This window comes from Bos mutus, chromosome 3 (genome assembly GCF_027580195.1).
Source record: "Bos mutus isolate GX-2022 chromosome 3, NWIPB_WYAK_1.1, whole genome shotgun sequence".
Lineage (NCBI taxonomy): Eukaryota > Metazoa > Chordata > Mammalia > Artiodactyla > Bovidae > Bos > Bos mutus.
In genome coordinates this window covers 57,525,799-57,537,949 of record NC_091619.1, presented here as the reverse complement: position 1 = coordinate 57,537,949, position 12,151 = coordinate 57,525,799, and the positions used below count along the sequence as shown (strand labels likewise).

Here is a 12,151-nt window from a genome sequence, read left to right as displayed (position 1 = left end):
TGCAGTACCTGAATTCAGCAAACTTGTTATGGGGGATCTCTGCCATACGTTTGAGTCTTCTTTTTCCTATTTTTCCCATCACTGAATTATACTTGCTAAGAACTTCACTGGTTTTTCTTTGCCCCAGCAGAGGTTTTCTGCCTGAACAAATCCTTTGACCACACTCAGAATCAGCAAGTGTCTTTGGGAACAAATAACAGACAGTGTCAATTCACTTTAGAAAGCACTCTACTCTCTCTCTGTTTATCTAATCCTTAGATTATCTAATCCTTACTGCTTCCATAGCAACTGGTTGCGTTTAAAATACAATCTTTGTCACTTATCCAGGTTAACCTAGTTGTTGTACTCAGAGGAGTGTTGGCTTGCCATGGTGAACTATATCTTACCCAGAAGAGAAAATCTCATATGAGACTGTTTGATCCCTATCTCAATATTTTGTGCACAATACACAGTAATGTGCCATGAATTTTTAATTCATGAACAAAGAAATCATCTCAGTTCTCTTAGCATCATTTTCTCCTAGTGAGATAGTAATATTTTACATGAATTTAATGCTTAATGGTATATAAAATATTTTCATTTCAGGAAATAATTCATTTAATTCTTATAATACATCTTCAGTAGGAGTTATAATAATGATCGGTAAGATTAAAAATGGCTACTATTTACTGAGTACTTATTCTGTGCCTGCTGCTGCTGCTGCTAAGTCGCTTCAGTCGTGTCCAACTCTGTGCAACCCCATAGACGGCAGCCCACCAGGCTCCCCCATCCCTGGGATTCTCCAGGCAAGAACACTGGAGTGGGTTGCCATTTCCTTCTCCAATGCATGAAAATGAAAAGTGAAAGTGAAGTCGCTCAGTCATGTCCGACTCTTAGCGATTCCATGGACTGCAGCCCACCAGTGTTATGCTAAGTACTTTACATACATTATCTTATTTAATTCCTGCAATAAAGTTGGGATATAGTTCTCTCCCTTCTTCCATGAGAAAATTGAGGCTAGAAAATGCTAAGCGACTTGTCTAAGTGCTCAGCAGAATTGTTGGGATTCAAATACAGTATGTCTGGTTCCCAGTCCAGGAAAATTTTCACGCATTTCAGCTTTTTATCTGAGATGACATCAGTTTTCCTACTAGGTTCAATTAAAATACCTGAAATTCTTCAATCTATAACCTTTCCTAAGCACTGTGCTGTGCTTAATCACTCGGTTGTGTCCGACTCTTGCAACCCCATGGACTGTAGCATGCCATGCTTCTCTGTCCATGGGGATTCTCCAGGCAAGAATACTGAAGTGGGTTGCCGTGTCCTCCTCCAGGGGATCTTCAGAACCCAGGAATTGAACCCAGGTCTCCTGCATTGCAGGCAGATTCTTTACTGTCTGAGCCACCAGGGAAGTTGAATTAATAATGGAGTGGGTAGCCTATCCCTTCCCCAGCAGATCTTCCTGACCCAGGAATCGAACCAGGGTTTCCTGCGTTGCAGGAGGATTCTTTACCAGCTGAGCTACCAGGGACGCCCTTCCTAAGACTAGATAAACACAAAATATAATTGTGAATGAACTGTCCCAAGATTATACCAAAAACATTTAGAAGTAGGGTAAGGGAATTTAATTGCTTTCCTCTTACTAATAATGATAGTTTTACCTTATGTAGATATTTCATTGTCTGGTCTCAGTTCTGGACAGTATTAATTATTTGTAGGACAAATCCTTAATGTAGGATTAAGGATGTGTGTGTGTCTGTTTATGCAATAGTAATGTATAAACCTAACCTCATAGGAATTAAATTTATTCTTTGACTTCATTAGCACTTCAGGTTGAATCACTGAGTTAACTAGCCACAGATCAAATTAGTTTCAACTTCATTTAAAATGGAGGAATATGTTGCTAAAACTGAAAGTTATTCCACTTGCTATCTTAAAATTCACTACGTAACAATCCTAATGTCACTTGTTAAATTATTTGTTGTCATTTGGAAAAAAAGAAAGATTTACTGAAAAAATCAGCCATTTTAGAAACTAAGTGGATAAAATGTACACTTTTCATCATACTGAGCTAGATTTCTCTTTATTAGGAATCATGTATATTTTTTAATCATTATTTGTCTCAAAATGCCTACAAAAATATTTTGATTCTGTGCTTCTATTCAGGGCACAAATAAGACAAGGAGAAAGTGAACAAAAGTGGCAAAGTGTTTTATTACGTCTTATCAGGTTTATTTTGAGGCCATGGCAACCCACTCCAGGATTCTTGCCTGGAGAATCCCCACGAACAGAGGGGCCTAGTGGGCTACAGTCCATGGGATCGCCAAGAATCGGACACAACAACGACTAAGCACACATCAGGTATATTATTAAATATGGATAAATGTATATTATAAGCTTTAGTTAAAGCATCATCTGTAATTTTTTCCTTATAAAATGTGCATGGGAAATAAGAGATACAAACTTTTCATCACCAAGTAAGAATTTTAGTAAGAAAATGATTATCAATAGAGACCTAGATTTTTTATTCAGCCTGTAAGCTATTATTATTCTCAGTGAATGGAATAATTATTATAAACAATACAATATTTTCAGAAAGAACTGTCCTTACCTCCTTATCTCCTATATGTGTATAGACTTCATACTTACATATATACATATATACCCAAAAAAAGAAGTCGAGGTACAAAGAGTTAAGTTAAATGTTTTGTCCACAGTCACAGAGCAGAATCCAGATGAGAGCCTGGTCTCCTGACTCCTTTCACAGTGCTGCCACCCTTGCTTGATAGGCTTCACTCCAGCTCAGTCTGAGAAGGACACTATGTCCCACTGATATCCTTGAATCAGTTCACTCAAGCAAAAGGTCATTTTAGACAGAAAACTGGTTCGACTGATTTATTTCACCGTGTTGACCAATTTAAATAAAATGAGCAAACCAGGGTGTTTGTTTCTGTGTCACACAGACAGAGCCTAAATACTCACTCAGTGCTATTACACTGGCCTCCATGACCCATTTTCGACCCTGTCCCCTTAATAAACACCTCTCTAATTAGAAAGTGACTGAAAAGCAGGACAGAGAAGATGAAAAGACAAAAGATGACACCTTCCTAAGCAAACACTATTGAATTACAAAAGCAAAAAAAAAAAAAAGCTATTTTTAAAAATTGCAACCACAAGGGAGCAAATGTATCGATCGTATCATTGTTTTTTTTTTTCCTCCTCGTTGCTAGGATGTGGTCTATATTAAAAGATAGCAGTTACCCTGGTGAAAAGCTTCCCAGAGCAAAGTAGCAGTGCTCCCCCTGCTGACCAAGAAGCCCAGGTTATTTTTGTTTTGTTTTGTTTTTTGTTTTAAAACAAACAAACAAAAAATAGGGCAATTAGACATTGTTAATAAATAGCTTTAGACTTTACCTGCAAAACTGTATTCCAAAGATATTTAAATTTATTTAAAAGACACTGGTTTCCTTTCTTGTTCCATATGATGAAACATAAGGCAAATTCTGACTAGGTTCCAGGCTTCTCACATCTTCGGGCTATTTCTTTGTTTGGTCTCTTCAACTCAGATTGAACCTGGAGATTAAGACTTTTTTCACCTTTATAATTTAAACTCTTTAGTTCAATTTGAACTTTTGAAATGTCCAGGGGTAAGAAATTGCTTGTAATATTAGGTAGTGATTTTTGAAAATTACTAGTTACTTGTAACGGAGAAGAGAGGGAAAGAAAGAGAATTCTATAAAGATCCTAATTTTTTTTCAGCATGGAAATTACTGAAAGCATCTAACATTGAGCTGAAAAGTGGCAGAGATTGGGTGATCAAATTATGGAGGGGCAGGTAAGCTCCACTGAATTTGAAGGGTGTACAACCTATCCAGTTAGCTATTAATATTACCAGAGAGAGTAGAATTTAGGGGAAGGATTTGGAAATGGAGTTATAGATTTAAAAATCAACTTATATATCACAGTTAAAGTCACGTGTATCAGTGAGATCATCCACAGAGAAAATAAATAAAAAGAAGAGAAAAGAGCTGAATATGAAAACTTGTAGAACATCACCAACATTTAAAGAATGGGCAGAAAAGGAACCATTAGTAGAAACAGAATCTTCATAGATTTTGGAGGAAAACTAAAGAAATGATTATAAGATTGACCAAAGTAGGAGAACATGTCAAGAGGGAATATATCAACAATGTCAAAATCCAGAAAGGTCAAGAAGGATGAGAACTTAAAGAAACCATTGGCTTCGCTATTTAGAAGAACCCTGGTGACACCAAGAGAGCACAATGGTGGAGGCCAAACTCAATTTTAGTGACAGCTTAAATGGTAGATTAAAAAGTAAAAGTAATGAAAATAAACAGCACTACTGATACATCTGGCACTGAAGAAGAAGAGAGAGAAAGACAGTGGTGTCCTGAGGAGAGAGTAGGGCAGGGGAAACTTCCTAAGACTTGATTTGAACATGTCTGAAGGTTAATGAAGAGCCAATGAAGAGAGAGAGACAGATGAGAAATGATTGGTTCAGACAGGCTAGTTGGGAGGGGAAAGGATCAAGAGCCCAGGTTGAGTCTTCAAAAAGTATAAGAGTACGCGTTCTTCTTGGACACCTGGGCGGTTAAGAAAGGATGTACACACCACTTCTAGATAGTGGTGGGGGTGGTGATTTCAGAAGAACAGCACTGAGATGAGGGCTTAAGGAGAACAGTAAAGGTTTTATGCTAGAACAGTTCTGTAGGAGGAAAGGGAAATCAAACCAACTAAAGGTTTGTAAAAGAATCCCTGGGCAGTATTGAGAGGATAGTGAGACTGGAAATGTAAACCGAAGGAGATGAGTGTTGGCACAGTCGAATGCTTTTCTACAGCAGCAACAGGTAAACCAAAGGTATAAGAAGGAAAAAAAAAAATCTGTAATTGGGCTGATTAAGTGACAGATTACCAAGCAATGCAATAAGTAATATCCTGGTGAGCCTGCAGCAAAGAGTTTGGCTGTGGTGTGCAGGAAGAATGTGGAAGGAAATGAAGCCGTGGGCAAAAGGGATGGGATGGAGTGTGGAAGGTTGACAGTCTGGGAAGCTGAGATGAGATCCAGAAACCAGGGATGTCAAAAGAATTGAAAATCCCATTTAGTGGGAGACTGAACTTGGAGAGAGAGTTTGAAGGACAGAAGCTGGAGTATGGAAGGGGTTTTGAAAATTCAGAATCTCTGGGATGGAGCCATTCATTGCTGGCCTATGAATTGCTGACTGAGGCAGAATGAAATGAAGAGCCAGATGCCAAAACCCTCAGAGAATTCCTTATAAGATGTGGAAAGATGAACCTGAATCAGATTATAATGACTATAACGATGGGAATCTATAAGAGGTTCCCATTTTTTAAGCCCCTACTCTGTGCCAGGCACTCTGTGGAGGTAACTTACACATGCTATCTCATTTAATTATTTCATTGTTGCTACTCTGTGTGGAGCTACTATTGCTCCCATTTTCTAAAAGAGAAAACTGAGGCTCAGTGATATTAAGTGATTTGGCAAAAGTCATTTAGTCAGTAAATGGCAAAGATGGAACAGGAATTCTCCCGAAGCACCATACTGTGTAATTTAGTGTTGTGACCCCAGCAGCTAGCAACACCGAGCACATTTTAGGAGACAAAAACTACTGTCAAGAGAAGAAGGAAGGAAGGGAATAAAAGAAGGAGAGGAGGGAGGGAATGGGGAAAAAGTATAGATTAATGACAAAAAAAAAAAAAAAAGACTTGAAAGCTCCCATACTTTCCTCTATGTCCCATTGCCTCTGCAGAAGGGTGTGGTCTATTGTGATGGCAAAATTTAATTACCGGGAATAAAAAACAAAGGAGCCTTCTATTTACTTCCCTCCGCTTCCCTCACCATTAAACATGGGGGTTTTATTTTTAAATCGGAAGCCTAAACTAAATTAAGTTGCCTACATCAAGCTTCCTGATTATCTTCTATCTGTCCTAAATTGTCCTGTGGGCCAAGTAAAGAAAACAATGTGTTCTCTAACATGGACTTTTCCAATATATGATCACTGCTATCAGCCTGGTGCCAAGCCTCCCTCCACTTTCATTAAAGTAATGGAAATGGGCTTAGATTTCTCTGGGGACACAGACTATTGATATGAAGGGCAATGCAACTGGATTTTGCCCGTCAAAAGCTGAAGGGAGAATGAGAATTGTTTTGTGTCTTTGCAGACGCTAGTGCTTTCTCACCACACTCACTGGAAAGGAGAACATTTTCACAAGTCTTTATTTTTGTTACAATATTTTTAAGAGTGTAATGCTGTAATAAAAGAAAACTTAGCCCTTGTATGCTGGCTCTTGGAATAGTTTCCACGACCCTTATCCATCAAAACAAGCCTCGTGACATTCACCACAGTGAAGTGCTGTTAGCCTCCAGGCAGGTTGCTGCTGCTGCTGCTGCTAAGTCACTTCAGTCGTGTCTGACTCTGTGCGACCTCATAGACAGCAGCCCACCAGGCTCCGCCATCCTTGGGATTCTCCAGGTTGGCGGCAGGTAAATAACAGCCTCAAGTTTATGAGAGCAGAGATCAGACCTCCAAAAGGCAGGAGGAAGTACACAAAATGAAGCTCTTGGGCAATCTACATCTAGCAAATCAGGCGGTTTGCAGAGGTCTCTGTGGGAGAGTGTTTCTACCGTGTCTCTGGGGGCTCTGCGGCTGTGGAGAGTGAGAAATTAGAACATGTGGGGACCCATTACACCTCCATCTAGCACAGCTCTACTCTCACTTGTTTTATATGCTGGATTTCTAAATAAGGTTTCTTTTAAGCAAAGATCATGAGTACTAAAAAAGCAAACAAACAAAACCAGAAAAGCCTAAGGTTCTTTCTAGTTCCAAAAATATACTCTGGTTATAAATCTACAGTGCAGCTACCCCAAAGGTAGAATGTTGTGATTTACTGTGGTTTGATGAGATCCATGAGGATTTATTTGTTTGCTCAAAAATTGTTCCTATAAAATTCTAGATGAAGGACTGAAGAAGGAAAGGTTAGGAGAGGTTGAGATTGCTCTCAGGAGGAAGGAGACCTCTCAAGTGACCCTGAGGCACCAGTAGCCAAGGGACATCACGGGGCCCTGAGGGGCTGCAGTGGAGAAGGGCCTCAAACAAGGCTTTGAGCACCTAGTAAAATCCATGCTTTAATAAGACTGGCCCTAAATACAGCTTCAGCAAAGAGCTTGAACGTTTTTTTCTGGTATCCAGGGAAACATAACTGAGGGAGCACAGGTGGTAATCCATCCTAGAATTGACAGGGAAATTCCTTAAAGGCATGAATACTGAGTCTGTGTCAAACAAACAAGCTTGGCTAATCAGAGGGAATCAGCAACTATGATCAGAGAAGACAAAATAAATATTTAAGAACTTTGGGCGTGGGCTTCCCTGGTGGCTCAATGGTAAAGAATCTGCCTGCCAGTGCAAGAGACAAGGGTTCGATCCCTAAATCGGGAAGATCTCACATACTGTAGAGCAACTAAGTCCGTGAACCACAGCTACTGATTCTGTGCTCTAGAGCCTGTGAGCAGCAACCATTAAGGCCACATGCCACGGCTACTGAAGCCCACGCACCCTACAGACCGCACTCCACAAGAGAAATCCCCGCAATGAGAAGCCCGCACACTCTAACTAGAGAGTAGCCCCCATCTGTCACAACTAGAGAAAAAGCCCATGCACCAGTGAAGAACCAGCACAGCCAAAATAAAGAAATACAATTATAGAAACAACAACAACTTTGGGTATGGGTGGGAAGTGGAAGGATAAGGGACAATAGATCCTTCTCTATTCTAAGCCTGAGGAAAAAAGACAGTTAATTCTCAAATACGGGGTCAAGATAGAATATGTAACATTCTATATCTGTACATTTTATGATTAAGATTTATTTTCAGTTTATGAAAGTAATCCTTAGGGACAGAGGTAAAGTTGTTAATAGTAGAAAAGTATTAGTTGAAGATAATGCATACATTTTCTAGGCTATTTCTTTTTCTTTTTTTTCTAAGAACAATGCCAGCTTATTTTACACTGCCTCTCGAGCCAGTGAACCTGGGAAACAGCGGGCTGATCATGTAAATTGTCTCTGAGTTTAGCTTATTCAGCACACGTCTCACTCTTGCTCATGAGGTCAAAATGCAAACAAATCAAGCCTGGGAGGGAAATCCAGGCCAAGGGAAGCATCTTCATTTTTTTTTTTTTACTTTATTTTATTTTTAAACTTTACAATATTGTATTAGTTTTGCCAAATATCGAAATGAATCCACCACAGGTATACATGTGTTCCCCATCCTGAACCCTCCTCCCTCCTCCCTCCCCATGTGGATCCTGACTTCCACAAACGGCTCGGCATCTTCCACAGATGGTGGGAGAACTTTAACAAAAATATATTCTTTTGAACCTGGCCCCTTCCTGCACCGCTAGAAAGCAGCTTTATTGGAGACAAGCGATCCATTTATTTGAGCATACTCTTTTTAGGCAGTTGTAACTTTTTCCACCGTCGTACCACCACTCTGTACTTCTCATTGCTGATCTTCTCCCTCAGCACTTTTTTCAGGAGAATCCACATCACTTTCTCTGTTTCCACTTCTATATCCTCTCCAATGAGAAGATCCAATGCATCTCCCACTTTAACCTTTCCCGGTATCTAGGCCTGTCTTCAGGATAACATCAAACTGTAAAGACTGTACTACTTTGTCCAGGTCTTTATAGCCTTTGACCTCACTAGGGTCGTCCTTGGGCTCCTCTTCCAGCTCATTCATGTCATTATTGTCCTCCTCTTCATCAGAGTGCCCTTTGTCTTCTACTTTTTGCAGTCTTTTTAGTGGATTTTTTATAGCTTTTATTACTTTTGAGTTTTATGGAAAAATGGCAAAATATATTCTGGAGATATTAAAAGCCCTGGGAATCTCACTGAGAAAATGTTACGGAGGAGTGTTTTATAATTTGATGCCTTTAACTTGGCACTAGACAAATACAAGTGTCGATTCCAGGAAACACAGCCTTTATGTGAAGGTGTCCCTCGTTGTGCTCTGCAGAGTCCAATCCAGGCATCTGACTTTCTTAAAGTGCTGCTGGGCAGTTTGAAGCTAGTTATAGCTATGGTACATACTACCTGTACATCAAGGATGTTCCTCCCTCCCTGCCCCCCTTTGCCTAGGCTATTTCTTTTGATTCTTGAATATCTAAATCCTCTCACAGCAGCTTGCACATAATAGGTGTCCAATAATTATATGTTGAGTGAATAAATAATAAAAGATTTTCGTGAGCATTAAGTCATGGGATCATTGACAGCTTCTCTTACCTCACGCCACTGACAGAATCTTTTCAAGGACAAGAGGTATATCCTTGAGAGCTGCCACATTAGTGGTGGCTGAACACCATCAACACTATTAAAGCCTTTAATGCTCAAATTAATGATTCCTGAATAGAAGGGTAATGTAAGGCAACTCTGCAAATTCAAAAATGTGTGAAGCTCTTACTCTGTGTGTGTGTGTGTGTCCGTGTGTGTGTGTGTGTGTGTGTTAGTCGCTCAGTCGTGTGCACCTCTTTAGCCCACTAGGCTCCACCATCACGTGATTTTCCAGGCAAGAATATGGGAGTAGGTTGCCATTTCCTTCTCCAGGGGATCTTCCTGACCCAGGGATCAAACCCAGGTCTCCTGATTGCAGGTAGAGTCTTTATTGTCTGAGCTACCAGAGTATATACAGAAACCACAGTCTGCTTTCAGGGACTAGCATTTGGGTCATAATGCTAAAGTTTTCGAAATATTAATTTTGAAAAACGTGAATTTATACACGTTTTTTACAATACAATACAATGGTGATGCCGTGCATTTAAGGTAGTTCTAGGAAAACATAAACAGTTGCAATGTAATCAAGACTGCTGGGAAGCAGAACTGCTGTGAAGGCTGAGTACTTATATATAAAAAGGAAAAGAGAACAAGTTTGCATTCCGTTTTTTGTCAAAAGATCTTCCTAGCTAAAATGTTTAGACTAGATTAACACATTCAGGAAAGGGTTGCTCTTAGAAAATGAACTATCCCTAAGTATCCTAAGTTTCTTTCTATATAAGTCACAATTTTGTAAAATGGGGTAGGTTTCTATGAACATAAAATACTAATTAAAATCATATTTGCAATCTACTCATTTGCTGTTTAAACAAAAATTTCCTTGTTGATTACTGTTGAGAATTCTAAAAATTATTCCCTACTCAGTATTCAACTTTATTATATGGTAACTCATTATTAATAACAAACCCTTGATGATGACCAGTACCCTGTACATTATTAACGAATTCTTCATTCATGAATGTATGCATACTCCAGAATAAATGATGGCATTGAAACGGAGCAATACCATATGGTCCTTGCCCCCTCCACCATGTCCTCTGGATGCCTTAGACTGTGGAAAACTTTAGTCAAAGAATAAGTTTAATCAGAGAAGTGGGAAATGCTGAAACAAAGAAAAACAGTCAAAAGAGACTAAATAATGATAATAATGTAGTCATTAAGCATAGTCAAGGATTTTTAGTTCTTTCTCAAAGGCTATGGATATAATATTCTGAGCCATATCCTGTGAGCTGTCTTATAGATACCAAAACAGCAGGTGGAGAAGTTAGCTACATGATGACCAGACTGGACCCTGGACTTGAGCTGCCACAATTCCAAGAACTGACCACAAAGAAATGGGAACAAGTGCACCCCGGAGCTAAAGATTAACCGTACCTAAAACAAACAAGATGATGCTAGTCAGACCACGGATGACCAGTTGACGATGACTGTTAGAGGTGATTATGTTGTTTCTGCATGCAACCTCCCCCCAACCCCACTCTGTCTTTAAGAGCTCTCACCTCCTGCTTGTTAGTGGGGGTAGTTGGCCTCTGGACAGATGTCTACCACCCTCCCCTTCCCAGCTGCTGGCATCTGAAACAAAGCAAACTTTCCTTTCCACCAACCTGGCCTGTTTATTGGCTTCTGAGCGGCTAGCAGCTGGATTCCCCCTACACACACCTTCTGGTAACAGATTTTGGTGCCCAAAATGGGGGCGGGTAGATTACAAAGTCAAAATCCAGTCTTCTAGTCATATATTCTACTTTCACTCTAATCTGTTTGCATTCTATTCTGTTAAAAAATAAGTCAAAATATCTCACTTCTCTGCTCAAAACTTCACAATGGCCTAAAATCCCAAATCCTTGCAAAGGCTATAAGATTCTGTCTGGTCTCATCTTCTATGACTCTGCTGCTTGTTCACTCAGCTCCAGCCATGCTGGCCTTCTTGCTGTCACTCAAATAAGCCAGGCACACATTCCCTTCTCAGGACCTTTGTACTTGCTGTTAGCTGTGCACGGAACATTCCTCTCCCAAATATCCTCATGGCATGGTCTGCTCTTCCCCTCACCTCACTCTAATATCACTTCCTCAGTAAGGCCTCCCCTGGCACCCTAGCTAACACTGTAATATCACTCCTCACTCTGGATGTTCACTACCCCCTTTCTCTGTTTTATTTTTTCTCCTTAGCACTTACCACCATCTAAAATAATAGACTGTGAGCCCTTCAAAAAACAAAGGGGTTGGGGCACCAACCCTCTGTGCAGTCAAAAATCAGTGTGTAACACATAATTTCTCTATATGTAACACATATAACCTCTATATCTGCAGATTCAACCAACCATCAATCCTGTAGTACAATAGTATTTACTAATGAAAAAAATCCAAATAAGAGTGGATCCATGCAGTTCAAACCCATGTTGTTCAAGGGTTAACTGTATATTAGTATCTCTCTTATCTGTTTCCTCACTAGAAGATAAGCTCCATGAGGGCAAGGTTTTTCTCTATTTTGTTCTCCAGCATCTGAAAAAGAGTGTTCCTAACAGATGCACCAGAGAAGGAACTGGCAACCCACTCCAGCACTCTTGCCTGGAAAATCCCATAGACAGAGGAGCCTGGTGGGCTACAGTGCATGGGGTCCCTGAGAGTTGGGCACGACTGAGCGCCTTCACTTTCACTTTTCACTTTCATGCATTGGAGAAGGAACTGGCAACCCACTCCAGTGTTCTTCCCTGGAGAATCCCAGGGACGGAGGAGCCTGGTGGGCTGCCATCTTTAGGGTCGCGACTTAGCAGCAGCAACTTAGCAGCAGCAGCAGCAGCAGCAACAGATG

General features: G+C 40.2%; 1 pseudogene; it reads right to left on the bottom strand.

Moving 5' to 3' along the window:
• Positions 1 to 8,445: 8,445 nt before the first annotated feature.
• On the bottom strand, positions 8,446 to 11,365 carry LOC102270626 (mitochondrial transcription rescue factor 1 pseudogene; annotated as a pseudogene).
• Positions 11,366 to 12,151: the final 786 nt, after the last annotated feature.